The sequence below is a fragment of the Stenella coeruleoalba genome, assembly GCF_951394435.1.
Source record: "Stenella coeruleoalba genome assembly, contig: scaffold_29, whole genome shotgun sequence".
Taxonomy (NCBI): domain Eukaryota; kingdom Metazoa; phylum Chordata; class Mammalia; order Artiodactyla; family Delphinidae; genus Stenella; species Stenella coeruleoalba.
Genome location: NW_027645960.1, coordinates 3,164,190 through 3,188,761, shown reverse-complemented (window position 1 = coordinate 3,188,761; position 24,572 = coordinate 3,164,190). Strand labels below are relative to the sequence as shown.

Below are 24,572 nucleotides of genomic sequence, written 5' to 3'. Positions count from 1 at the left end.
TTCATATTTCTCGCCTTAATCCCCTGAAAGTTCCAGATGGGCAAAAATACTTTTAAATACGCAGCTGGCTTCTTTCTTATGTGCTTAATATTATACATTTGTTGCTTGTTTTGCACATGTCTATGGCTGCACTACTTGCAAGACGAAAGTCACATATAAAAATACAGACTAATCGAAACACAAAAGTCAGCCATTGTCTAGAATGTGGTTTACAATACAGAGCTTGCAGACAACACAGACTATATATATAAGTCATCTGTCTGAAAACAGAAAGTAGTGTCTCATACTGACTCCGGAGAAAGGTGCTGACACACAGGGAAACTCACTGATGATTCTCCTTTATATTTATTAGATAGATCAATACCAAATTATTTCACATATATTATATTCAATATCTATATATATATATCTTGTAACCAAATTCTGGTTTAAAAGTCACAAACCAACATGTAAATACAAAATGTTAGGAAAGGTTTAACATACATAGGGGAAAACATGTCTTATGCCTCGCAAAGACTTTCTACAATCTAGCATAAAGGCAAATGTGGTTGAAAAAAAAGGAAATCCATATACAATTACAGAAAAACATTTAGTCAAGCCACCTAATATAAAATATTTCAGATATCATGTCCAAAAACGTCCACGTGTTGCAGAGGTCTCTACAAATCAATTAGAATGACGTCAACAAGATCTGCAAACCGAAGTCTTAGCAAGTAAACGTGACTCATGCTTTTCTCTCTGAGACAATGAGGCTTGACGTTCAGTTAAAGGCAGGTAAACACGACTATGAAGAAACCCTTCTTTACAACAGCTTAACGGTACCCATTTAGGGCAATACACCCGCTTTCCCAGCTATGTGTGCATGCAGTGTTCTGTGATAAAATGACTCAGTTACTTTAAAAAAGCATAAATGGCAAAACAAAATAATCAGAACTCCGCGAAGCTGGTAAAACCACAAAGACACTGAAATCCAGCAACTCCTGAGAGGCTGAGAGATCAAATGAATCATAAAATCTGGATGACTCTGATTTGGGGTTTAACTTTGGTTAAAACTGAAAAGTCTGAAAAGAACCAATGTTTTGGAAGAAGCAGTGTCACTTGTAAACATCCTGCCACCTAACTAAAAGGACGGCCTCTTCTTCTAGACCCACGACTTAATAAGACAGGAAGCTCTCAACACACAGCGCTGGAGAAGATGGATTCCACAAGTCAAACTTGAGTGAAACTGTTCTAATGCAATGTACCAAACACGCGTTTGTTCTTAGGAAAAATTACAAAACTAACAAATATTTTTCTCCAGAATTATAAAAGATAAAATCTATGAATCAGTACTGTTATGTGATTACAGAACAATAGCCAACTGAAAAAAAAAACAAAACACCAACCCACAGGCCATCTACACCGTCCCCAATCCATTTCCTGCAGCCAGTACTTCCCACCTGCTCTGAGGACTGAGCCTTAGACACCGTTGACTGTATTTAAAGTTGAGTCAACAGTACTCTCTGTCTCTGGGGCAAAAGTAATGCAGCTCATTACTTACACACAACACTTGTTTCATTCTTCAGGACTTTCTTTGACGGGATTACTAATGTTGGTTACTTTAAAGGTAACAAAAGGTGTCAGAAAAAAATGCCTTGGAATTCTTTTGCAATTCCACAAAGACACCTGGCAATCTGATACGTTCATTCCTCTCCCCATCACAATTTTTGTTTTTTAAAATTACAATTGACAACTCACGTAAGATGTAATTAATTTACTTAAAATAAGAGAGGGCTTTTCAATCAAGTATCCACGTTCCAAATAACTAAAACATTTAGTTAAATCTTTTAAATTAATCTTTTAATAAATCTTTAATTACTCGGTGCCAGTAATTAAGAGGTTGATTCCGTAAAATTCAAACTTGCACATAGGCGTGTCCCACTCAGAAAAGATTTCATACACTTAGCAACTTGTGCTTTTTGTCTCACCTTTTATAAGAAACACAGATTAATTTCAACTTCAGTTTTCCTTTCTGATGCAGACACGTGTACCTTGTGTAAGAAACGGTCTCCAGGCCACCTCCACGTGTAGACCTCAGCATTTCCTGAGAGTGTGAAGTCAACCCCTCCTCCAGGAGACTCTCGCCCTTTTGAGACATTCCCCCTTGCACCTTATGTTTGTCAGACTATGTTTACAGAAATCAGATGACTGGATGAAAACTCTACAGGACAGTCAAGGACAGACGAGAAGACGAGATGCAGAGCGGGAGCCCCTTCCTCCTCCAGTGCACCTGCTGCGGGCAGCCCTCCAGGAAGGCTTGGCCTCCTCCCCTGGACCACAGACTTACTTTTCTCTGTAATAAAGCAGGTAGTACTTCAGGGGATCTGGCAGAGGGAGGCTCAGGACCTTCTCACGCAGGAAGTTCACCGGGGGCTCGGGCTTGGTGTCCGGCGGGGTTGTCACCTCTTCTTCTTGCCGCTCGTCTTCCAGGTCTCCGCAGCTGGTGTCATCAGAGGGGTTGGAGAGCCGACTGGCAAACACCTCTTTGTCCAAAAAGACAATCGTTTCCATTCGGCGGCGGCGAACTCTCCTCCGTTTAAACCTGGGAGTGTTCTTCAGTCCGTTCCCGTTTTTGTTCACAGCTTCCTGGTGGATGACCTTCTTAATGGTGCCCCGGATGGCAATGCGCGCCAGGTCCTGGAGGCTGCGAACCGCCAGGGGTGTGGACAAGTCGTGATTCTCCTGACTCCGACTGGCAGGGCTGGACGAGTGGAGCAAAAGACACAGCCAGAATCTTTTTGGTTTCCCAGGCGGAAGGACCCGTCCGAGTTATCTTAGTCAACTTCTCTTCCAGCGGCATGACCAGGACGCCCCCGACTTTGAGGAGGCTCTTCATGTACCCCTCGTGCTGCTTCTGCACGCCTGCCCCGCAGTACACCCGGTCATACTGAGAGCAGCCTGGAGAGATCTCCAGGCAATTGCTGGTGACGAAGGAGGGCTCGCAGAAGTCAAACTTGTCGAAGCTGTCACTCGTCCTGATGAAAAAGTCCAGCTTCTGCTTCGCATACTCTGTCACATCTGAATGGAGTTCCACCCCGTGGTTCACACCAAAAGGACCGAGGATGAGCCCCACCATGGAGCTGAGGTAGCCGGTGCCGCTGCCCAGGTTCAGGAAGGAAAGGCCAGGCTGCAGGTCCAGGGCCTCCATCACCTCCGAATAGATGCACGGAGCAGAGAGGTGGATGTTCCCGTGCTTCCACGCCAGGTCCTTGTACGCGTTCTCCTTAAACTCCTCGAGGTAATAGTCGGCGCGGTCAACAGCTCGGAAGGCCTGCTCCACCAGCTCGGAGCGGATGTACTGCGCCGCCTTCAGATGGTCTATCAGCTCGTCGTTGTCTTCACCAGCACTCACCGCGCCTCCCATCTTCGGGACCGCGCTTACAGAAAGCTGCCGCTGGAGAGACCTCGGGAACCCCCGGAACGCTGGAGGGCGGACCCACGGGGAGGGGGGAGGGGCGATGGGAGACGCCTGGGACACGGAGGGGTGTTTATGCTTGGGGGTGGGGAACGAGAGGACAGCGGAAGAGGACAGGAAGACGGGGAGAGGAGAATGCGGCCCTGGGGGAGGGTCCGGGAGCCCGGGACCACGGGAAGGGGAGGGGTGGAGAGGAGGGAGAGAGGGGGAGGGGGCCGAGGGGCCGCACCGCCCCCATACCCCGCTGCAGGCCGGGCCGAGGGCGGCGGCGGCGGCGGCGGCGGCTCAGTACCTCCTGGCTCGGCGGGCCCGCGGAATCGGCCGCTGGGCCGCACCTGCAGCTCTTCCGGCGCCACTCGCCAGACCGCCTCCCACTACACAGCCCCGACCTCCGCCCTACTGATATCTTATGATGTTTCTTTTTCTGTGTGACTTATTTCAGTTAGAATCATCATACCTGAATCCACTCATTGTGCTGCTAAGGGCCTGATGACACAGATTTCATTGCTGAGTGATATTGCTTTGTAAGTAAATACCACAACTTTTTTATCCATTTTTCACTTTCTGCGATGTTGAACTTGTACTGTAAACGAGGTTCTTGTAAACAGAGCCGTTCCAAACTTTGGGGTGGCTGTGTCTTTTTGATTTTAAATTCCCTAAGCTATAGGACCATAAGTGGAAGTGCCCTAGGTTCTGTTGCTTTGTTTTTTAGATGTTTCAGGAAACACCATACACTTCTCCCGAGTGGTTTTTGGCAATTTACATCCCGCCCTTCAGCATAACAAGGCTCCCAGTTCTCCATGGCCTGTCCTGCCTTTCTGGATTTTACACTTTTTTCAGATGGCCCTTTTGACCGGGGGGAAGTGAGACTTCATTGTAGTGCAGATTTCCTTTGCAAGCTTGCTTGGTTGGCCAAAAAGGGCGTATGCGTTTTTTCCTGAATATATTCAGGAAAAAACGCATACGCCCTTTTTGGCCAAGTGCATCATTGTGGACGTTCTGCCTCTTTTCCTATGCTTTCAATGCAATTCCAGTCTACCTCCTGAAATCGGTTTCCTGCAATTCTGCCCCGCTTTCAAGTCCTCTTGGCAGGCTTACTTCAGTCTATTTTTGGACGATTGCTGTCATTTATAACTCTGCAGGTTTGTGAATTACAGTGCCCCTGAGCTCCTTTCTTCAACTCGCTTTCTTTTGAGCTGGCCGCAACACCGCAGGATGGCTTCAGGCCCTAATCTGGTTTCGGAACGGCACACTGAGCCTTTGGTTAATTCCTCTTCCTGGTGGGAAATGAGAGTTCAATTGGCCCGTCCAGACACCTCCAGCTAGCCTCTCATTGGTTCTCGCTATTCCTGTTCATCTTCCGCAGAAATTGCAAACTGGGCCAAACAGGAGGTTAAAGGTGCTGACTCTCCAAGTGCGGAGAGTGTTAGTAAAGCGTCTGGAATGTTGCACCCGAGTACCAGGGGAGGAAAACTGAGACATATTTGAACACGTCTCCGGTTCACATGGTTGATCATACTTGGGTTCCACATGCATGTTTTAGCTGAAGGAAGAATACCTTAAACCTGGAGAGTTGAGACCCGTGTAATGGGTTCCATGCAATATGACTTCAAAGGGTCTTCATTTGCTCACCAAACCTCTCCAATCCTATCACTGCTGCGTTTATGCCCCTGTACACATGCTTGATTCTCTTTTGGAGACATAGCAATCCATAGGTTTTACGATACTTACTAGTCAGGTACATTCTTAGGCGTTTAATATGGGGTGTTGAGTCCATTTCGTTGAGCAAGGAGTAGCTCTTGTCTATTCCATATTTGACTTAAGGAACTTTATCTGTGCTCATTTCAATCTCCGGTTTTATGCAGCACCCCAACTCACCTTTACCCTTAAGCAAGAATAAGTTGGTTTTCTAAATTTGAGACCCTGTTCTGTTCTGTAATTCAGTTCCTGTGTAGCCAAGTTTCCATTCCGTGTATTACTGATATCTTATGATGTTTCTTTTTCTGTGTGACTTATTTCAGTTAGAATCATCATACCTGAATCCACTCATTGTGCTGCTAAGGGCCTGATGACATAGATTTCATTGCTGAGTGATATTGCTTTGTAAGTAAATACCACAACTTCTTTATCCATTTTTCACTTTCTGCGATGTTGAACTTGTACTGTAAACGAGGTTCTTGTAAACAGAGGCGTCCCAAACTTTGGGGTGGCTGTGTCTTTTTGATTTTAATTTCCCTAAGCTATAGGACCATAAGTGGAAGTGCCCTAGGCTCTGTTGCTTTGTTTTTTAGATGTTTCAGGAAACACCATACACTTCTCCCCAGTGTCTGTTGGCAATTTACATCCTGCCCATCAGCATAACAAGGCTCCCAGTTCTCCATGGCCTGTCCTGCCTTTCTGGATTTTACACTTTTTTCAGATGGCCCTTTTGACCGGGGGGAAGTGAGACTTCATTGTAGTGCAGATTTCCTTTGCAAGCTTGCTTGGTTGGCCAAAAAGGGCGTATGCGTTTTTTCCTGAATATATTCAGGATAAAACGCATATGCCCTTTTTGGCCAAGTGCATCATTGTGGACGTTCTGCCTCTTTTCCTATGCTTTCAATGCAATTCCAGTCTACCTCCTGAAATCGGTTTCCTGCAATTCTGCCCCGCTTTCAAGTCCTCTTGGCAGCCTTACTTCAGTCTATTTTTCGATGATAGCTGTCATTTATAACTCTGCAGGTTTGTGAATTACAGTGCCCCTGAGCTCCTTTCTTCAACTCGCTTTCTTGTGACCTGGCCTCAACACCGCAGGATGGCTTCAGGCCCTAATCTGGTTCCGGCACAGCACGCTGAGACTTTGGTTAATTCCTCTTCCTGGTGGGAAATGAGAGTTAAATTTGCCCGTCCAGACACCTCCAGCTAGTCTCTCATTAGTTCTCGCTATTCCTGTTCATCTTCCGCAGAAATTGCAAACTGGACCAAACAGGAGGTTATAGGGACTGAATCTCCAAGTGGGGAGAGTGTTAGTAAAGCGTCTGGAATGTTGCACCCGAGTACCAGGGGAGGAAAACTGAGACATATTTGAACACGTCTCCCGATCACATGGTTGATCATACTCTAGGTTCCACATGCATGTTTTAGCTGAAGGAAGAATACCTTAAACCTGGGTAGTTGAAACCCGTGGAATGGGTACCATGCAATATGACTTCAAAGGGTCTTCATTTGCTCACCGAACCTCTCCAATCCTATCACTGCTGCGTTTATGCCCCTGTACACATGCTTGATTCTCTTTCGGAGACATAGCAATCCATAGGTTTTAAGATACTTACAAGTCAGTTACATTCTTAGGCGTTTAATATGCGGTGTTGAGTCCATTTCGTTGAGCAAGGAGTAGCTCTTGTCTATTCCATATTTGGCTTAAGGAACTTTATCTGTGCTCATTTCAATCTCTGGTTTTATGCAGCACCCCAACTCACCTTTACCCTTAAGCAAGCATAAGTTGTTTTTCTAAATGTGAGACCCTGTTCTGTTCTGTAATTCAGTTCCTGTGTAGCCAAGTTTCCATTCCGTGTATTACTGATATCTTATGATGTTTCTTTTTCTGTGTGACTTATTTCAGTTAGAATCATCGTACCTGAATCCACTCATTGTGCTGCTAAGGGCCTGATGACATAGATTTCATTGCTGAGTGATATTGCTTTGTAAGTGAATACCACAACTTCTTTATCCATTTTTCACTTTCTGCGATGTTGAACTTGTACTGTAAACGAGGTTCTTGTAAACAGAGCCGTTCCAAACTTTGGGGTGGCTGTGTCTTTTTGATTTTAATTTCCCTAAGCTATAGGACCATAAGTGGCAGTGCCCTAGGCTCTGTTGCTTTGTTTTTTAGATGTTTCAGGAAACACCATACACTTCTCCCGAGTGGTTTTTGGCAATTTACATCCCGCCCTTCAGCATAACAAGGCTCCCAGTTCTCCATGGCCTGTTCTGCCTTTCTGGATTTTACACTTTTTTCAGATGGCCCTTTTGACCGGGGGGAAGTGAGACTTCATTGTAGTGCAGATTTCCTTTGCAAGCTTGCTTGGTTGGCCAAAAAGGGCGTATGCGTTTTTTCCTGAATATATTCAGGAAAAAACGCATACGCCCTTTTTGGCCAAGTGCATCATTGTGGACGTTCTGCCTCTTTTCCTATGCTTTCAATGCAATTCCAGTCTACCTCCTGAAATCGGTTTCCTGCAATTCTGCCCCGCTTTCAAGTCCTCTTGGCAGCCTTACTTCAGTCTATTTTTGGACGATTGCTGTCATTTATAACTCTGCAGGTTTGTGAATTACAGTGCCCCTGAGCTCCTTTCTTCAACTCGCTTTCTTGTGACCTGGCCACAACACCGCAGGATGGCTTCAGGCCCTAATCTGGTTTCGGCACGGCCTGCTGAGCCTTTGGTTAATTCCTCTTCCTGGTGGGAAATGAGAGTTCAATTGGCCCGTCCAGACACCTCCAGCTAGCCTCTCATTGGTTCTCGCTATTCCTGTTCATCTTCCGCAGAAATTGCAAACTGGGCCAACAGGAGGTTAAAGGTGCTGACTCTCCAAGTGGGGAGAGTGTTAGTAAAGCGTCTGGAATGTTGCACCCGAGTACCAGGGGAGGAAAACTGAGACATATTTGAACACGTCTCCCGTTCACATGGTTGATCATACTTGGGTTCCACATGCATGTTTTAGCTGAAGGAAGAATACCTTAAACCTGGAGAGTTAAGACCCGTGGAATGGGTACCATGCAATATGACTTCAAAGTGTCTTCATTTGCTCACCGAACCTCTCCAATCCTATCACTGCTGCGTTTATGCCCCTGTACACATGCTTGATTCTCTTTTGGAGACATAGCAATCCATAGGTTTTACGATACTTACTAGTCAGGTACATTCTTAGGCGTTTAATATGCGGTGTTGAGTCCATTTCGTTGAGCAAGGAGTAGCTCTTGTCTATTCCATATTTGACTTAAGGAACTTTATCTGTGCTCATTTCAATCTCTGGTTTTATGCAGCACCCCAACTCACCTTTACCCTTAAGCAAGAATAAGTTGGTTTTCTAAATTTGAGACCCTGTTCTGTTCTGTAATTCAGTTCCTGTATAGCCAAGGTTCCATTCCGTGTATTACTGATATCTTATGATGTTTCTTTTTCTGTGTGACTTATTTCAGTTAGAATCATCATACCTGAATCCACTCATTGTGATGCTAAGGGCCTGATGACATAGATTTCATTGCTGAGTGATATTGCTTTGTAAGTAAATACCACAACTTCTTTATCCATTTTTCACTTTCTGCGATGTTGAACTTGTACTGTAAACGAGGTTCTTGTAAACAGAGGCTTCCCAAACTTTGGGGTGGCTGTGTCTTTTTGATTTTAATTTCCCTAAGCTATAGGACCATAAGTGGAAGTGCCCTAGGCTCTGTTGCTTTGTTTTTTAGATGTTTCAGGAAACACCATACACTTCTCCCGAGTGTCTGTTGGCAATTTACATCCCGCCCATCAGCATAACAAGGCTCCCAGTTCTCCATGGCCTGTCCTGCCTTTCTGGATTTTACACTTTTTTCAGATGGCCCTTTTGACCGGGGGGAAGTGAGACTTCATTGTAGTGCAGATTTCCTTTGCAAGCTTGCTTGGTTGGCCAAAAAGGGCGTATGCGTTTTTTCCTGAATATATTCAGGAAAAAACGCATACGCCCTTTTTGGCCAAGTGCATCATTGTGGACGTTCTGCCTCTTTTCCTATGCTTTCAATGCAATTCCAGTCTACCTCCTGAAATCGGTTTCCTGCAATTCTGCCCCGCTTTCAAGTCCTCTTGGCAGCCTTACTTCAGTCTATTTTTGGACGATAGCTGTCATTTATAACTCTGCAGGTTTGTGAATTACAGTGCCCCTGAGCTCCTTTCTTCAACTCGCTTTCTTGTGACCTGGCCGCAACACCGCAGGATGGCTTCAGGCCCTAATCTGGTTCCGGCCCGGCATGCTGAGCCTTTGGTTAATTCCTCTTCCTGGTGGGAAATGAGAGTTAAATTTGCCCGTCCAGACACCTCCAGCTAGCCTCTCATTGGTTCTCGCTATTCCTGTTCATCTTCCGCAGAAATTGCAAACTGGGCCAAACAGGAGGTTAAAGGGACTGACTCTCCAAGTGGGGAGAGTGTTAGTAAAGCGTCTGGAATGTTGCACCCGAGTACCAGGGGAGGAAAACTGAGACATATTTGAACACGTCTCCCGATCACATGGTTGATCATACTCTAGGTTCCACATGCATGTTTTAGCTGAAGGAAGAATACCTTAAACCTGGGTAGTTGAAACCCGTGGAATGGGTACCATGCAATATGACTTCAAAGGGTCTTCATTTGCTCACCGAACCTCTCCAATCCTATCACTGCTGCGTTTATGCCCCTGTACACATGCTTGATTCTCTTTCGGAGACATAGCAATCCCTAGGTTTTAAGATACTTACTAGTCAGGTACATTCTTAGGCGTTTAATATGGGGTGTTGAGTCCATTTCGTTGAGCAAGGAGTAGCTCTTGTCTATTCCATATTTGGCTTAAGGAACTTTATCTGTGCTCATTTCAATCTCTGGTTTTATGCAGCACCCCAACTCACCTTTACCCTTAAGCAAGAATAAGTTGGTTTTCTAAATTTGAGACCCTGTTCTGTTCTGTAATTCAGTTCCTGTGTAGCCAAGTTTACATTCCGTGTATTACTGATATCTTATGATGTTTCTTTTTCTGTGTGACTTATTTCAGTTAGAATCATCATACCTGAATCCACTCATTGTGCTGCTAAGGGCCTGATGACACAGATTTCATTGCTGAGTGATATTGCTTTGTAAGTAAATACCACAACTTCTTTATCCATTTTTCACTTTCTGCGATGTTGAACTTGTACTGTAAACGAGGTTCTTGTAAACAGAGCCGTTCCAAACTTTGGGGTGGCTGTGTCTTTTTGATTTTAATTTCCCTAAGCTATAGGACCATAATTGGAACTGCCCTAGGCCCGGTTGCTTTGTTTTTTAGATGTTTCAGGAAACACCATACACTTCTCCCGAGTGTCTGTTGGCAATTTACATCCCGCCCTTCAGCATAACAAGGCTCCCAGTTCTCCATGGCCTGTCCTGCCTTTCTGGATTTTACACTTTTTTCAGATGGCCCTTTTGACCGGGGGGAAGTGAGACTTCATTGTAGTGCAGATTTCCTTTGCAAGCTTGCTTGGTTGGCCAAAAAGGGCGTATGCGTTTTTTCCTGAATATATTCAGGAAAAAACGCATACGCCCTTTTTGGCCAAGTGCATCATTGTGGACGTTCTGCCTCTTTTCCTATGCTCTCAATGCAATTCCAGTCTACCTCCTGAAATCGGTTTCCTGCAATTCTGCCCCGCTTTCAAGTCCTCTTGGCAGCCTTACTTCAGTCTATTTTTGGACGATAGCTGTCATTTATAACTCTGCAGGCTTGTGAATTACAGTGCCCCTGAGCTGCTTTCTTCAACTCGCTTACTTGTGAGCTTGCCGCAACACCGCAGGATGGCTTCAGGCCCTAATGTGGTTCCGGCACGGCACGCTGAGCCTTTGGTTAATTCCTCTTCCTGGTGGGAAATGAGAGTTAAATTTGCCCGTCCAGACACCTCCAGCTAGTCTCTCATTGGTTCTCGCTATTCCTGTTCATCTTCCGCAGAAATTGCAAACTGGGCCAAACAGGAGGTTAAAGGCGCTGACTCTCCAAGTGGGGAGAGTGTTAGTAAAGCGTCTGGAATGTTGCACCCGAGTACCAGGGGAGGAAAACTGAGACATATTTGAACACGTCTCCCGTTCACACGGTTGATCATACTCTGGGTTCCACATGCATGTTTTAGCTGAAGGAAGAATACCTTAAACCTGGAGAGTTGAGACCCGTGGAATGCGTACCATGCAATATGTCTTCAAAGGGTCTTCATTTGCTCACCGAACCTCTCCAATCCTATCACTGCTGCGTTTATGCCCCTGTACACATGCTTGATTGTCTTTTGGAGACATAGCAATCCATAGGTTTTAAGATACTTACTAGTCAGGTACATTCTTAGGCGTTTAATATGGGGTGTTGAGTCCATTTCGTTGAGCAAGGAGTAGCTCTTGTCTATTCCATATTTGGCTTAAGGAACTTTATCTGTGCTCATTTCAATCTCTGGTTTTATGCAGCACCCCAACTCACCTTTCCCCTTAAGCAAGCATAAGTTGGTTTTCTAAATTTGAGACCCTGTTCTGTTCTGTAATTCAGTTCCTGTGTAGCCAAGTTTCCATTCCGTGTATTACTGATATCTTATGATGTTTCTTTTTCTGTGTGACTTATTTCAGTTAGAATCATCATACCTGAATCCACTCATTGTGCTGCTAAGGGCCTGATGACATAGATTTCATTGCTGAGTGATATTGCTTTGTAAGTAAATACCACAACTTCTTTATCCATTTTTCACTTTCTGCGATGTTGAACTTGTACTGTAAACGAGGTTCTTGTAAACAGAGGCGTCCCAAACTTTGGGGTGGCTGTGTCTTTTTGATTTTAATTTCCCTAAGCTATAGGACCATAAGTGGAAGTGCCCTAGGCTCTGTTGCTTTGTTTTTTAGATGTTTCAGGAAACACCATACACTTCTCCCCAGTGTCTGTTGGCAATTTACATCCTGCCCATCAGCATAACAAGGCTCCCAGTTCTCCATGGCCTGTCCTGCCTTTCTGGATTTTACACTTTTTTCAGATGGCCCTTTTGACCGGGGGGAAGTGAGACTTCATTGTAGTGCAGATTTCCTTTGCAAGCTTGCTTGGTTGGCCAAAAAGGGCGTATGCGTTTTTTCCTGAATATATTCAGGATAAAACGCATATGCCCTTTTTGGCCAAGTGCATCATTGTGGACGTTCTGCCTCTTTTCCTATGCTTTCAATGCAATTCCAGTCTACCTCCTGAAATCGGTTTCCTGCAATTCTGCCCCGCTTTCAAGTCCTCTTGGCAGCCTTACTTCAGTCTATTTTTCGATGATAGCTGTCATTTATAACTCTGCAGGTTTGTGAATTACAGTGCCCCTGAGCTCCTTTCTTCAACTCGCTTTCTTGTGACCTGGCCTCAACACCGCAGGATGGCTTCAGGCCCTAATCTGGTTCCGGCACAGCACGCTGAGACTTTGGTTAATTCCTCTTCCTGGTGGGAAATGAGAGTTAAATTTGCCCGTCCAGACACCTCCAGCTAGTCTCTCATTAGTTCTCGCTATTCCTGTTCATCTTCCGCAGAAATTGCAAACTGGACCAAACAGGAGGTTATAGGGACTGAATCTCCAAGTGGGGAGAGTGTTAGTAAAGCATCTGGAATGTTGCACCCGAGTACCAGGGGAGGAAAACTGAGACATATTTGAACACGTCTCCCGATCACATGGTTGATCATACTCTAGGTTCCACATGCATGTTTTAGCTGAAGGAAGAATACCTTAAACCTGGGTAGTTGAAACCCGTGGAATGGGTACCATGCAATATGACTTCAAAGGGTCTTCATTTGCTCACCGAACCTCTCCAATCCTATCACTGCTGCGTTTATGCCCCTGTACACATGCTTGATTCTCTTTCGGAGACATAGCAATCCATAGGTTTTAAGATACTTACAAGTCAGTTACATTCTTAGGCGTTTAATATGCGGTGTTGAGTCCATTTCGTTGAGCAAGGAGTAGCTCTTGTCTATTCCATATTTGGCTTAAGGAACTTTATCTGTGCTCATTTCAATCTCTGGTTTTATGCAGCACCCCAACTCACCTTTACCCTTAAGCAAGCATAAGTTGTTTTTCTAAATGTGAGACCCTGTTCTGTTCTGTAATTCAGTTCCTGTGTAGCCAAGTTTCCATTCCGTGTATTACTGATATCTTATGATGTTTCTTTTTCTGTGTGACTTATTTCAGTTAGAATCATCATACCTGAATCCACTCATTGTGCTGCTAAGGGCCTGATGACATAGATTTCATTGCTGAGTGATATTGCTTTGTAAGTGAATACCACAACTTCTTTATCCATTTTTCACTTTCTGCGATGTTGAACTTGTACTGTAAACGAGGTTCTTGTAAACAGAGCCGTTCCAAACTTTGGGGTGGCTGTGTCTTTTTGATTTTAATTTCCCTAAGCTATAGGACCATAAGTGGCAGTGCCCTAGGCTCTGTTGCTTTGTTTTTTAGATGTTTCAGGAAACACCATACACTTCTCCCGAGTGGTTTTTGGCAATTTACATCCCGCCCTTCAGCATAACAAGGCTCCCAGTTCTCCATGGCCTGTTCTGCCTTTCTGGATTTTACACTTTTTTCAGATGGCCCTTTTGACCGGGGGGAAGTGAGACTTCATTGTAGTGCAGATTTCCTTTGCAAGCTTGCTTGGTTGGCCAAAAAGGGCGTATGCGTTTTTTCCTGAATATATTCAGGAAAAAACGCATACGCCCTTTTTGGCCAAGTGCATCATTGTGGACGTTCTGCCTCTTTTCCTATGCTTTCAATGCAATTCCAGTCTACCTCCTGAAATCGGTTTCCTGCAATTCTGCCCCGCTTTCAAGTCCTCTTGGCAGCCTTACTTCAGTCTATTTTTGGACGATTGCTGTCATTTATAACTCTGCAGGTTTGTGAATTACAGTGCCCCTGAGCTCCTTTCTTCAACTCGCTTTCTTGTGACCTGGCCACAACACCGCAGGATGGCTTCAGGCCCTACTCTGGTTTCGGCACGGCCTGCTGAGCCTTTGGTTAATTCCTCTTCCTGGTGGGAAATGAGAGTTCAATTGGCCCGTCCAGACACCTCCAGCTAGCCTCTCATTGGTTCTCGCTATTCCTGTTCATCTTCCGCAGAAATTGCAAACTGGGCCAACAGGAGGTTAAAGGTGCTGACTCTCCAAGTGGGGAGAGTGTTAGTAAAGCGTCTGGAATGTTGCACCCGAGTACCAGGGGAGGAAAACTGAGACATATTTGAACACGTCTCCCGTTCACATGGTTGATCATACTTGGGTTCCACATGCATGTTTTAGCTGAAGGAAGAATACCTTAAACCTGGAGAGTTGAGACCCGTGGAATGGGTACCATGCAATATGACTTCAAAGTGTCTTCATTTGCTCACCGAACCTCTCCAATCCTATCACTGCTGCGTTTATGCCCCTGTACACATGCTTGATTCTCTTTTGGAGACATAGCAATCCATAGGTTTTACGATACTTACTAGTCAGGTACATTCTTAGGCGTTTAATATGCGGTGTTGAGTCCATTTCGTTGAGCAAGGAGTAGCTCTTGTCTATTCCATATTTGACTTAAGGAACTTTATCTGTGCTCATTTCAATCTCTGGTTTTATGCAGCACCCCAACTCACCTTTACCCTTAAGCAAGAATAAGTTGGTTTTCTAAATTTGAGACCCTGTTCTGTTCTGTAATTCAGTTCCTGTATAGCCAAGGTTCCATTCCGTGTATTACTGATATCTTATGATGTTTCTTTTTCTGTGTGACTTATTTCAGTTAGAATCATCATACCTGAATCCACTCATTGTGATGCTAAGGGCCTGATGACATAGATTTCATTGCTGAGTGATATTGCTTTGTAAGTAAATACCACAACTTCTTTATCCATTTTTCACTTTCTGCGATGTTGAACTTGTACTGTAAACGAGGTTCTTGTAAACAGAGGCGTCCCAAACTTTGGGGTGGCTGTGTCTTTTTGATTTTAATTTCCCTAAGCTATAGGACCATAAGTGGAAGTGCCCTAGGCTCTGTTGCTTTGTTTTTTAGATGTTTCAGGAAACACCATACACTTCTCCCGAGTGTCTGTTGGCAATTTACATCCCGCCCATCAGCATAACAAGGCTCCCAGTTCTCCATGGCCTGTCCTGCCTTTCTGGATTTTACACTTTTTTCAGATGGCCCTTTTGACCGGGGAGAAGTGAGACTTCATTGTAGTGCAGATTTCCTTTGCAAGCTTGCTTGGTTGGCCAAAAAGGGCGTATGCGTTTTTTCCTGAATATATTCAGGAAAAAACGCATACGCCCTTTTTGGCCAAGTGCATCATTGTGGACGTTCTGCCTCTTTTCCTATGCTTTCAATGCAATTCCAGTCTACCTCCTGAAATCGGTTTCCTGCAATTCTGCCCCGCTTTCAAGTCCTCTTGGCAGCCTTACTTCAGTCTATTTTTGGACGATAGCTGTCATTTATAACTCTGCAGGTTTGTGAATTACAGTGCCCCTGAGCTCCTTTCTTCAACTCGCTTTCTTGTGACCTGGCCGCAACACCGCAGGATGGCTTCAGGCCCTAATCTGGTTCCGGCCCGGCATGCTGAGCCTTTGGTTAATTCCTCTTCCTGGTGGGAAATGAGAGTTAAATTTGCCCGTCCAGACACCTCCAGCTAGCCTCTCATTGGTTCTCGCTATTCCTGTTCATCTTCCGCAGAAATTGCAAACTGGGCCAAACAGGAGGTTAAAGGGACTGACTCTCCAAGTGGGGAGAGTGTTAGTAAAGCGTCTGGAATGTTGCACCCGAGTACCAGGGGAGGAAAACTGAGACATATTTGAACACGTCTCCCGATCACATGGTTGATCATACTCTAGGTTCCACATGCATGTTTTAGCTGAAGGAAGAATACCTTAAACCTGGGTAGTTGAAACCCGTGGAATGGGTACCATGCAATATGACTTCAAAGGGTCTTCATTTGCTCACCGAACCTCTCCAATCCTATCACTGCTGCGTTTATGCCCCTGTACACATGCTTGATTCTCTTTCGGAGACATAGCAATCCATAGGTTTTAAGATACTTACTAGTCAGGTACATTCTTAGGCGTTTAATATGGGGTGTTGAGTCCATTTCGTTGAGCAAGGAGTAGCTCTTGTCTATTCCATATTTGGCTTAAGGAACTTTATCTGTGCTCATTTCAATCTCTGGTTTTATGCAGCACCCCAACTCACCTTTACCCTTAAGCAAGAATAAGTTGGTTTTCTAAATTTGAGACCCTGTTCTGTTCTGTAATTCAGTTCCTGTGTAGCCAAGTTTACATTCCGTGTATTACTGATATCTTATGATGTTTCTTTTTCTGTGTGACTTATTTCAGTTAGAATCATCATACCTGAATCCACTCATTGTGCTGCTAAGGGCCTGATGACACAGATTTCATTGCTGAGTGATATTGCTTTGTAAGTAAATACCACAACTTCTTTATCCATTTTTCACTTTCTGCGATGTTGAACTTGTACTGTAAACGAGGTTCTTGTAAACAGAGCCGTTCCAAACTTTGGGGTGGCTGTGTCTTTTTGATTTTAATTTCCCTAAGCTATAGGACCATAAGTGGAACTGCCCTAGGCCCGGTTGCTTTGTTTTTTAGATGTTTCAGGAAACACCATACACTTCTCCCGAGTGTCTGTTGGCAATTTACATCCCGCCCTTCAGCATAACAAGGCTCCCAGTTCTCCATGGCCTGTCCTGCCTTTCTGGATTTTACACTTTTTTCAGATGGCCCTTTTGACCGGGGGGAAGTGAGACTTCATTGTAGTGCAGATTTCCTTTGCAAGCTTGCTTGGTTGGCCAAAAAGGGCGTATGCGTTTTTTCCTGAATATATTCAGGAAAAAACGCATACGCCCTTTTTGGCCAAGTGCATCATTGTGGACGTTCTGCCTCTTTTCCTATGCTCTCAATGCAATTCCAGTCTACCTCCTGAAATCGGTTTCCTGCAATTCTGCCCCGCTTTCAAGTCCTCTTGGCAGCCTTACTTCAGTCTATTTTTGGACGATAGCTGTCATTTATAACTCTGCAGGCTTGTGAATTACAGTGCCCCTGAGCTGCTTTCTTCAACTCGCTTACTTGTGTGCTTGCCGCAACACCGCAGGATGGCTTCAGGCCCTAATGTGGTTCCGGCACGGCACGCTGAGCCTTTGGTTAATTCCTCTTCCTGGTGGGAAATGAGAGTTAAATTTGCCCGTCCAGACACCTCCAGCTAGTCTCTCATTGGTTCTCGCTATTCCTGTTCATCTTCCGCAGAAATTGCAAACTGGGCCAAACAGGAGGTTAAAGGCGCTGACTCTCCAAGTGGGGAGAGTGTTAGTAAAGCGTCTGGAATGTTGCACCCGAGTACCAGGGGAGGAAAACTGAGACATATTTGAACACGTCTCCCGTTCACACGGTTGATCATACTCTGGGTTCCACATGCATGTTTTAGCTGAAGGAAGAATACCTTAAACCTGGAGAGTTGAGACCCGTGGAATGCGTACCATGCAATATGTCTTCAAAGGGTCTTCATTTGCTCACCGAACCTCTCCAATCCTATCACTGCTGCGTTTATGCCCCTGTACACACGCTTGATTCTCTTTTGGAGACATAGCAATCCATAGGTTTTAAGATACTTACTAGTCAGGTACATTCTTCGGTGTTTAATATGGGGTGTTGAGTCCATTTCGTTGAGCAAGGAGTAGCTCTTGTCTATTCCATATTTGACTTAAGGAACTTTATCTGTGCTCATTTCAATCTCTGGTTTTATGCAGCACCCCAACTCACCTTTCCCCTTAAGCAAGCATAAGTTGGTTTTCTAAATTTGAGACCCTGTTCTGTTCTGTAATTCAGTTCCTGTGTAGCCAAGTTTACATTCCGTGTATTAGTGATATCTTATGATGTTTCTTTTTCTGTGTGACTTATTTCAGTTAGAATCATCGTACCTGAATCCACTCATTGTGCTGCTAAGCGCCTGATGACACAGATTTCATTGCTGAGTGATATTGCTTTGTAAGTAAATACCACAACTTCTTTATCCATTTTTCACTTTCTGCGATGTTGAACTTGTACTGTAAACGAGGTTCTTGTAAACAGAGGCGTCCCAAATTTTGGGGTGGCTGTGTCTTTTTGATTTTAATTTCCCTAAGCTATAGGACCATAAGTGGAAGTGCCCTAGGTTCTTTTGCTTTGTTTTTTAGATGTTTCAGGAAACACCATACACTTCTCCCGAGTGGTTGTTGGCAATTTACATCCCGCCCATCAGCATAACAAGGCTCCCAGTTCTCCATGGCCTGTCCTGCCTTTCTGGATTTTACACTTTTTTCAGATGGCCCTTTTGACCGGGGGGAAGTGAGACTTCATTGTAGTGCAGATTTCCTTTGCAAGCTTGCTTGGTTGGCCAAAAAGGGCGTATGCGTTTTTTCCTGAATATATTCAGGAAAAAACGCATACGCCCTTTTTTGCCAAGTGCATCATTGTGGACGTTCTGCCTCTTTTCCTATGCATTCAAAGCAATTCCAGTCTACCTCCTGAAATCGGTTTCCTGAAATTCTGCCCCGCTTTCAAGTCCTCTTAGCAGCCTTACTTCACTCTATTTTTGGACGATAGCTGTCATTTATAACTCTGCAGGTTTGTGAATTACAGTGCCCCTGAGCTCCTTTCTTCAACTCGCTTTCTTGTGACCTGGCCGCAACACCGCAGGATGGCTTCAGGCCCTAATCTGGTTCCGGCACGGCACGCTGAGCCTTTGGTTATTTCCTCTTCCTGGTGGGAAATGAGAGTTAAATTTGCCCGTCCAGACACCTCCAGCTAGTCTCTCATTGGTTCTCGCTATTCCTGTTCATCTTCCGCAGAAATTGCAAACTGGGCCAAACAGGAGGTTAAAGGGACTGACTCTCCAAGTGGGGAGAGTGTTAGTAAAGCGTCTGGAATGTTGCACCCGAGTACCAGGGTACGAAAACTGAGACATATTTGAACACGTCTCCCGTTCACATGGTTGCTCATACTCTGGGTTCCACATGCATGTTTTAGCTGAAGGAAGAATACCTAAAACCTGGGTAGTTGAAACCCGTGGAATGGGTACCATGCAATATGACTTCAAAGGGTCTTCATTTGCTCACCGAACCTCTCCAATCCTATCACTGCTGCGTTTATGCCCCTGTACACATGCTTGATTCTCTTTCGGAGACATAGCAATCCATAGGTTTTAAGATACTTACTAGTCAGGTACATTCTTAGGCGTTTAATATGGGGTGTTGAGTCCATTTCGTTGAGCAAGGAGTAGCTCTTGTCTATTCCATATTTGGCTTAAGGAACTTTATCTGTGCTCATTTCAATCTCTGGTTTTATGCAGCACCCCAACTCACCTTTACCCTTAAGCAAGCATAAGTTGGTTTTCGAAATTTGAGACCCTGTTCTGTTCTGTAATTCAGTTCCTGTGTAGCCAAGTTTATATTCCGTGTATTACTGATATCTTATGATGTTTCTATTTCTGTGTGACTTATTTCAGTTAGAATCATCATACCTGAATCCACTCATTGTGCTGCTAAGGGCCTGATGACACAGATTTCATTGCTGAGTGATATTGCTTTGTAAGTAAATACCACAACTTCTTTATCCATTTTTCACTTTCTGCGATGTTGAACTTGCACTGTAATCGAGGTTCTTGTAAACAGAGGCGTCCCAAACTTTGGGGTGGCTGTGTCTTTTTGATTTTAATTTCCCTAAGCTATAGGACCATAAGTGGAAGTGCCCTAGGCTCTGTTGCTTTGTTTTTTAGATGTTTCAGGAAACACCATACACTTCTCCCCAGTGTCTGTTGGCAATTTACATCCCACCCATCACCATAACAATGCTCCCAGTTCTCCATGGCCTGTCCTGCCTTTCTGGATTTTACACGTTTTTCAGATGGCCCTTTTGACCAGGGGGGGAAGTGAGACTTCATTGTAGTGCAGATTTCCTTTGCAACCTTGCTTGGTTGGCCAAAAAGGGCGTATGCATTTTTTCCTGAATATATTCAGGAAAAAACGCATACGCCCTTTTTGGCCAAGTGCATCATTGTGGACGTTCTGCCTCTTTTCATATGCTTTCAACGCAATTCCAGTCTACCTCCTGAAATCGGTTTCCTGCAATTCTGCCCCGCTTTCAAGTCCTCTTGGCAGCCTTACTTCAGTCTATTTTTGGACGATAGCTGTCATTTATAACTCTGCAGGTTTGTGAATTACAGTGCCCCTGAGCTGCTTTCTTCAACTCGCTTACTTGTGAGCTTGCCGCAACACCGCAGGATGGCTTCAGGCCCTAATGTGGTTCCGGCACGGCACGCTGAGCCTTTGGTTAATTCCTCTTCCTGGTGGGAAATGAGAGTTAAATTTGCCCGTCCAGACACCTCCAGCTAGTCTCTCATTGGTTCTCGCTATTCCTGTTCATCTTCCGCAGAAATTGCAAACTGGGCCAAACAGGAGGTTAAAGACACTGACTCTCCAAGTCGGGAGAGTGTTAGTAAAGCGCCTGGAATGTTGCACCCGAGTACCAGGGGAGGAAAACTGAGACATATTTGAACACGTCTCCCGATCACATGGTTGATCATACTCTAGGTTCCACATGCATGTTTTAGCTGAAGGAAGAATACCTTAAACCTGGGTAGTTGAAACCTGTGGAATGGGTACCATGCAATATGACTTCAAAGGGTCTTCATTTGCTCACCGAACCTCTCCAATCCTAGCACTGCTGCGTTTATGCCCCTGTACACATGCTTGATTCTCTTTTGGAGACATAGCAATCCATAGGTTTTAAGATACTTACTAGTCAGGTACATTCTTAGGCGTTTAATATGCGGTGTTGAGTCCATTTCGTTGAGCAAGGAGTAGCTCTTGTCTATTCCATATTTGGCTTAAGGAACTTTATCTGTGCTCATTTCAATCTCTGGTTTTATGCAGCACCCCAACTCACCTTTACCCTTAAGCAAGAATAAGTTGGTTTTCTAAATTTGAGACCCTGTTCTGTTCTGTAATTCAGTTCCTGTGTAGCCAAGTTTACATTCCGTGTATTACTGATATCTTATGATGTTTCTTTTTCTGTGTCACTTATTTCAGTTAGAATCATCATACCTGAATCCACTCATTGTGCTGCTAAGGGCCTGATGACACAGATTTCATTGCTGAGTGATATTGCTTTGTAAGTAAATACCACAACTTCTTTATCCATTTTTCAGTTTCTGCGATGTTGAACTTGTACTGTAAACGAGGTTCTTGTAAACAGAGCCGTTCCAAACTTTGGGGTGGCTGTGTCTTTTTGATTTTAATTTCCCTAAGCTATAGGACCATAAGTGGAAGTGCCCTAGGCCCTGTTGCTTTGTTTTTTAGATGTTTCAGGAAACACCATACACTTCTCCCGAGTGGTTGTTGGCCATTTACATCCCGCCCATCAGCATAACAAGGCTCCCAGTTCTCCATGGCCTGTCCTGCCTTTCTGGATTTTACACTTTTTTCAGATGGCCCTTTTGACCGGGGGGAAGTGAGACTTCATTGTAGTGCAGATTTCCTTTGCAAGCTTGCTTGGTTGGCCAAAAAGGGTGTATGCGTTTTTTCCTGAATATATTCAGGAAAAAACGCATACGCCCTTTTTGGCCAAGTGCATCATTGTGGACGTTCTGCCTCTTTTCCTATGCTTTCAATGCAATTCCAGTCTACCTCCTGCAATCGGTTTCCTGCAATTCTGCCCCGCTTTCAAGTCCTCTTGGCAGCCTTACTTCAGTATATTTTTGGACGATAGCTGTCATTTATAACTCTGCAGGTTTGTGAATTACAGTGCCCCTGAGCTCCTTTCTTCAACTCGCTTTGTTTTGAGCTGGCTGCAACACCGCAGGATGGCTTCAGGCCCTAATCTGGTTCCGGTACGGCACGCTGAGCCTTTGGTTATTTCCTCTTCCTGGTGGGAAATGAGAGTTAAATTTGCCCATCCAGACACCTCCAGCTAGCCTCTCATTGGTTCTCGCTATTCCTGTACATCTTCCGCAGAAATTGCAAACTGGGCCAAACAGGAGGTTAAAGGCGCTGACTCTCCAAGTGGGGAGAGTGTTAGTAAAGCGTCTGGAATGTTGCACCCGAGTACCAGGGGAGGAAAACTGAGACATATTTGAACACGTCTCCCGTTCACATGGTTGATCATACTTGGGTTCCACATGCATGTTTTAGCTGAAGGAAGAATACCTTAAACCTGGAGAGTTGAGACCCGTGGAATGGGTACCATGCAATATGACTTCAAAGGGTCTTCATTTGCTCACCGAACCTCTCCAATCCTATCACTGCTGCGTTTATGCCCCTGTACACATGCTTGATTCTCTTTTGGAGACATAGCAATCCATAGGTTTTACGATACTTACTAGTCAGGTACATTCTTAGGCGTTTAATATGCGGTGTTGAGTCCATTTCGTTGAGCAAGGAGTAGCTCTTGTCTATTCCATATTTGACTTAAGGAACTTTATCTGTGCTCATTTCAATCTCTGGTTTTATGCAGCACCCCACCTCACCTTTACCCTTAAGCAAGCATAAGTTGGTTTTCTAAATTTGAGACCCTGTTCTGTTCCGTAATTCAGTTCCTGTGTAGCCAAGTTTACATTCCGTGTATTACTGATATCTTATGATGTTTCTTTTTCTGTGTGACTTATTTCAGTTAGAATCATCATACCTGAATCCATTCATTGTTCTGCTAAGGGCCTGATGACATAGATTTCATTGCTGAGTGATATTGCTTTGTAAGTAAATACCACAACTTCTTTATCCATTTTTCACTTTCTGCGATGTTGAACTTGTACTGTAAACGAGGTTCTTGTAAACAGAGGCGTCCCAAACTTTGGGGTGGCTGTGTCTTTTTGATTTTAATTTCCCTAAGCTATAGGACCATAAGTGGCAGTGCCCTAGGCTCTGTTGCTTTGTGTTTTAGATGTTTCAGGAAACACCATACACTTCTCCCAAGTGTCTGTTGGCAATTTACATCCCGCCCATCAGCATAACAAGGCTCCCAGTTCTCAATGGCCTGTTGCCTTTCTGGATTTTACACTTTTTTCAGATGGCCCTTTTGACCGGGGGGAAGTGAGACTTCATTGTAGTGCAGATTTCCTTTGCAAGCTTGCTTGGTTGGCCAAAAAGGGCGTATGCGGTTTATCCTGAATATATTCAGGAAAAAACGCATACGCCCTTTTTGGCCAAGTGCATCATTGTGGACGTTCTGCCTCTTTTCCTATGCTTTCAATGCAATTCCAGTCTACCTCCTGCAATCGGTTTCCTGCAATTCTGCCCCGCTTTCAAGTCCTCTTGGCAGCCTTACTTCAGTCTATTTTTGGACGATAGCTGTCATTTATAACTCTGCAGGTTTGTGAATTACAGTGCCCCTGAGCTCCTTTCTTCAACTCGCTTTCTTTTGAGCTGGCCGCAACACCGCAGGATGGCTTCAGGCCCTAATATGGTTCCGGTACGGCACGCTGAGCCTTTGGTTATTTCCTCTTCCTGGTGGGAAATGAGAGTTAAATTTGCCCGTCCAGACACCTCGAGTTAGCCTCTCATTGGTTCTCGCTATTCCTGTTCATCTTCCGCAGAAATTGCAAACTGGGCCAAACAGGAGGTTAAAGGCGCTGACTCTCCAAGTGGGGAGAGTGTTAGTAAAGCGTCTGGAATGTTGCACCCGAGTACCAGGGGAGGAAAACTGAGACATATTTGAACACGTCTCCCATTCACATGGTTGATCATACTTGGGTTCCACATGCATGTTTTAGCTGAAGGAAGAATACCTTAAACCTGGAGAGTTGAGACCCGTGGAATGGGTACCATGCAATATGACTTCAAAGGGTCTTCATTTGCTCACCGAACCTCTCCAATCCTATCACTGCTGCGTTTATGCCCCTGTACACATGCTTGATTCTCTTTTGGAGACATAGCAATCCATAGGTTTTACGATACTTACTAGTCAGGTACATTCTTAGACGTTTAATATGCGGTGTTGAGTCCATTTCGTTGAGCAATGAGTAGCTCTTGTCTATTCCATATTTGACTTAAGGAACTTTATCTGTGCTCATTTCAATCTCTGGTTTTATGCAGCACCCCACCTCACCTTTACCCTTAAGCAAGCATAAGTTGGTTTTCTAAATTTGAGACCCTGTTCTGTTCTGTAATTCAGTTCCTGTGTAGCCAAGTTTACATTCCGTGTATTAGTGATATCTTATGATGTTTCTTTTTCTGTGTGACTTATTTCAGTTAGAATCATCATACCTGAATCCACTCATTGTTCTGCTAAGGGCCTGATGACACAGATTTCATTGCTGAGTGATATTGCTTTGTAAGTAAATACCACAACTTCTTTATCCATTTTTCACTTTCTGCGATGTTGAACTTGTACT

At 44.5% G+C, this 24,572-nt stretch overlaps 1 long non-coding RNA gene and 1 pseudogene across 17 annotated transcripts in view; one reads left to right on the top strand and one right to left on the bottom strand.

Moving 5' to 3' along the window:
* Positions 1 to 24,572, top strand: part of LOC307181435 — a 2,786,049-nt gene that overhangs the window by 196,125 nt on the left and 2,565,352 nt on the right. The gene's annotated exons all lie outside the window — the stretch shown is intronic.
* On the bottom strand, positions 2,146 to 3,783 carry LOC307181442 (protein-L-isoaspartate O-methyltransferase domain-containing protein 2-like; annotated as a pseudogene). Its single transcript has one exon. The product of its transcript is annotated as a protein-L-isoaspartate O-methyltransferase domain-containing protein 2-like (transcript).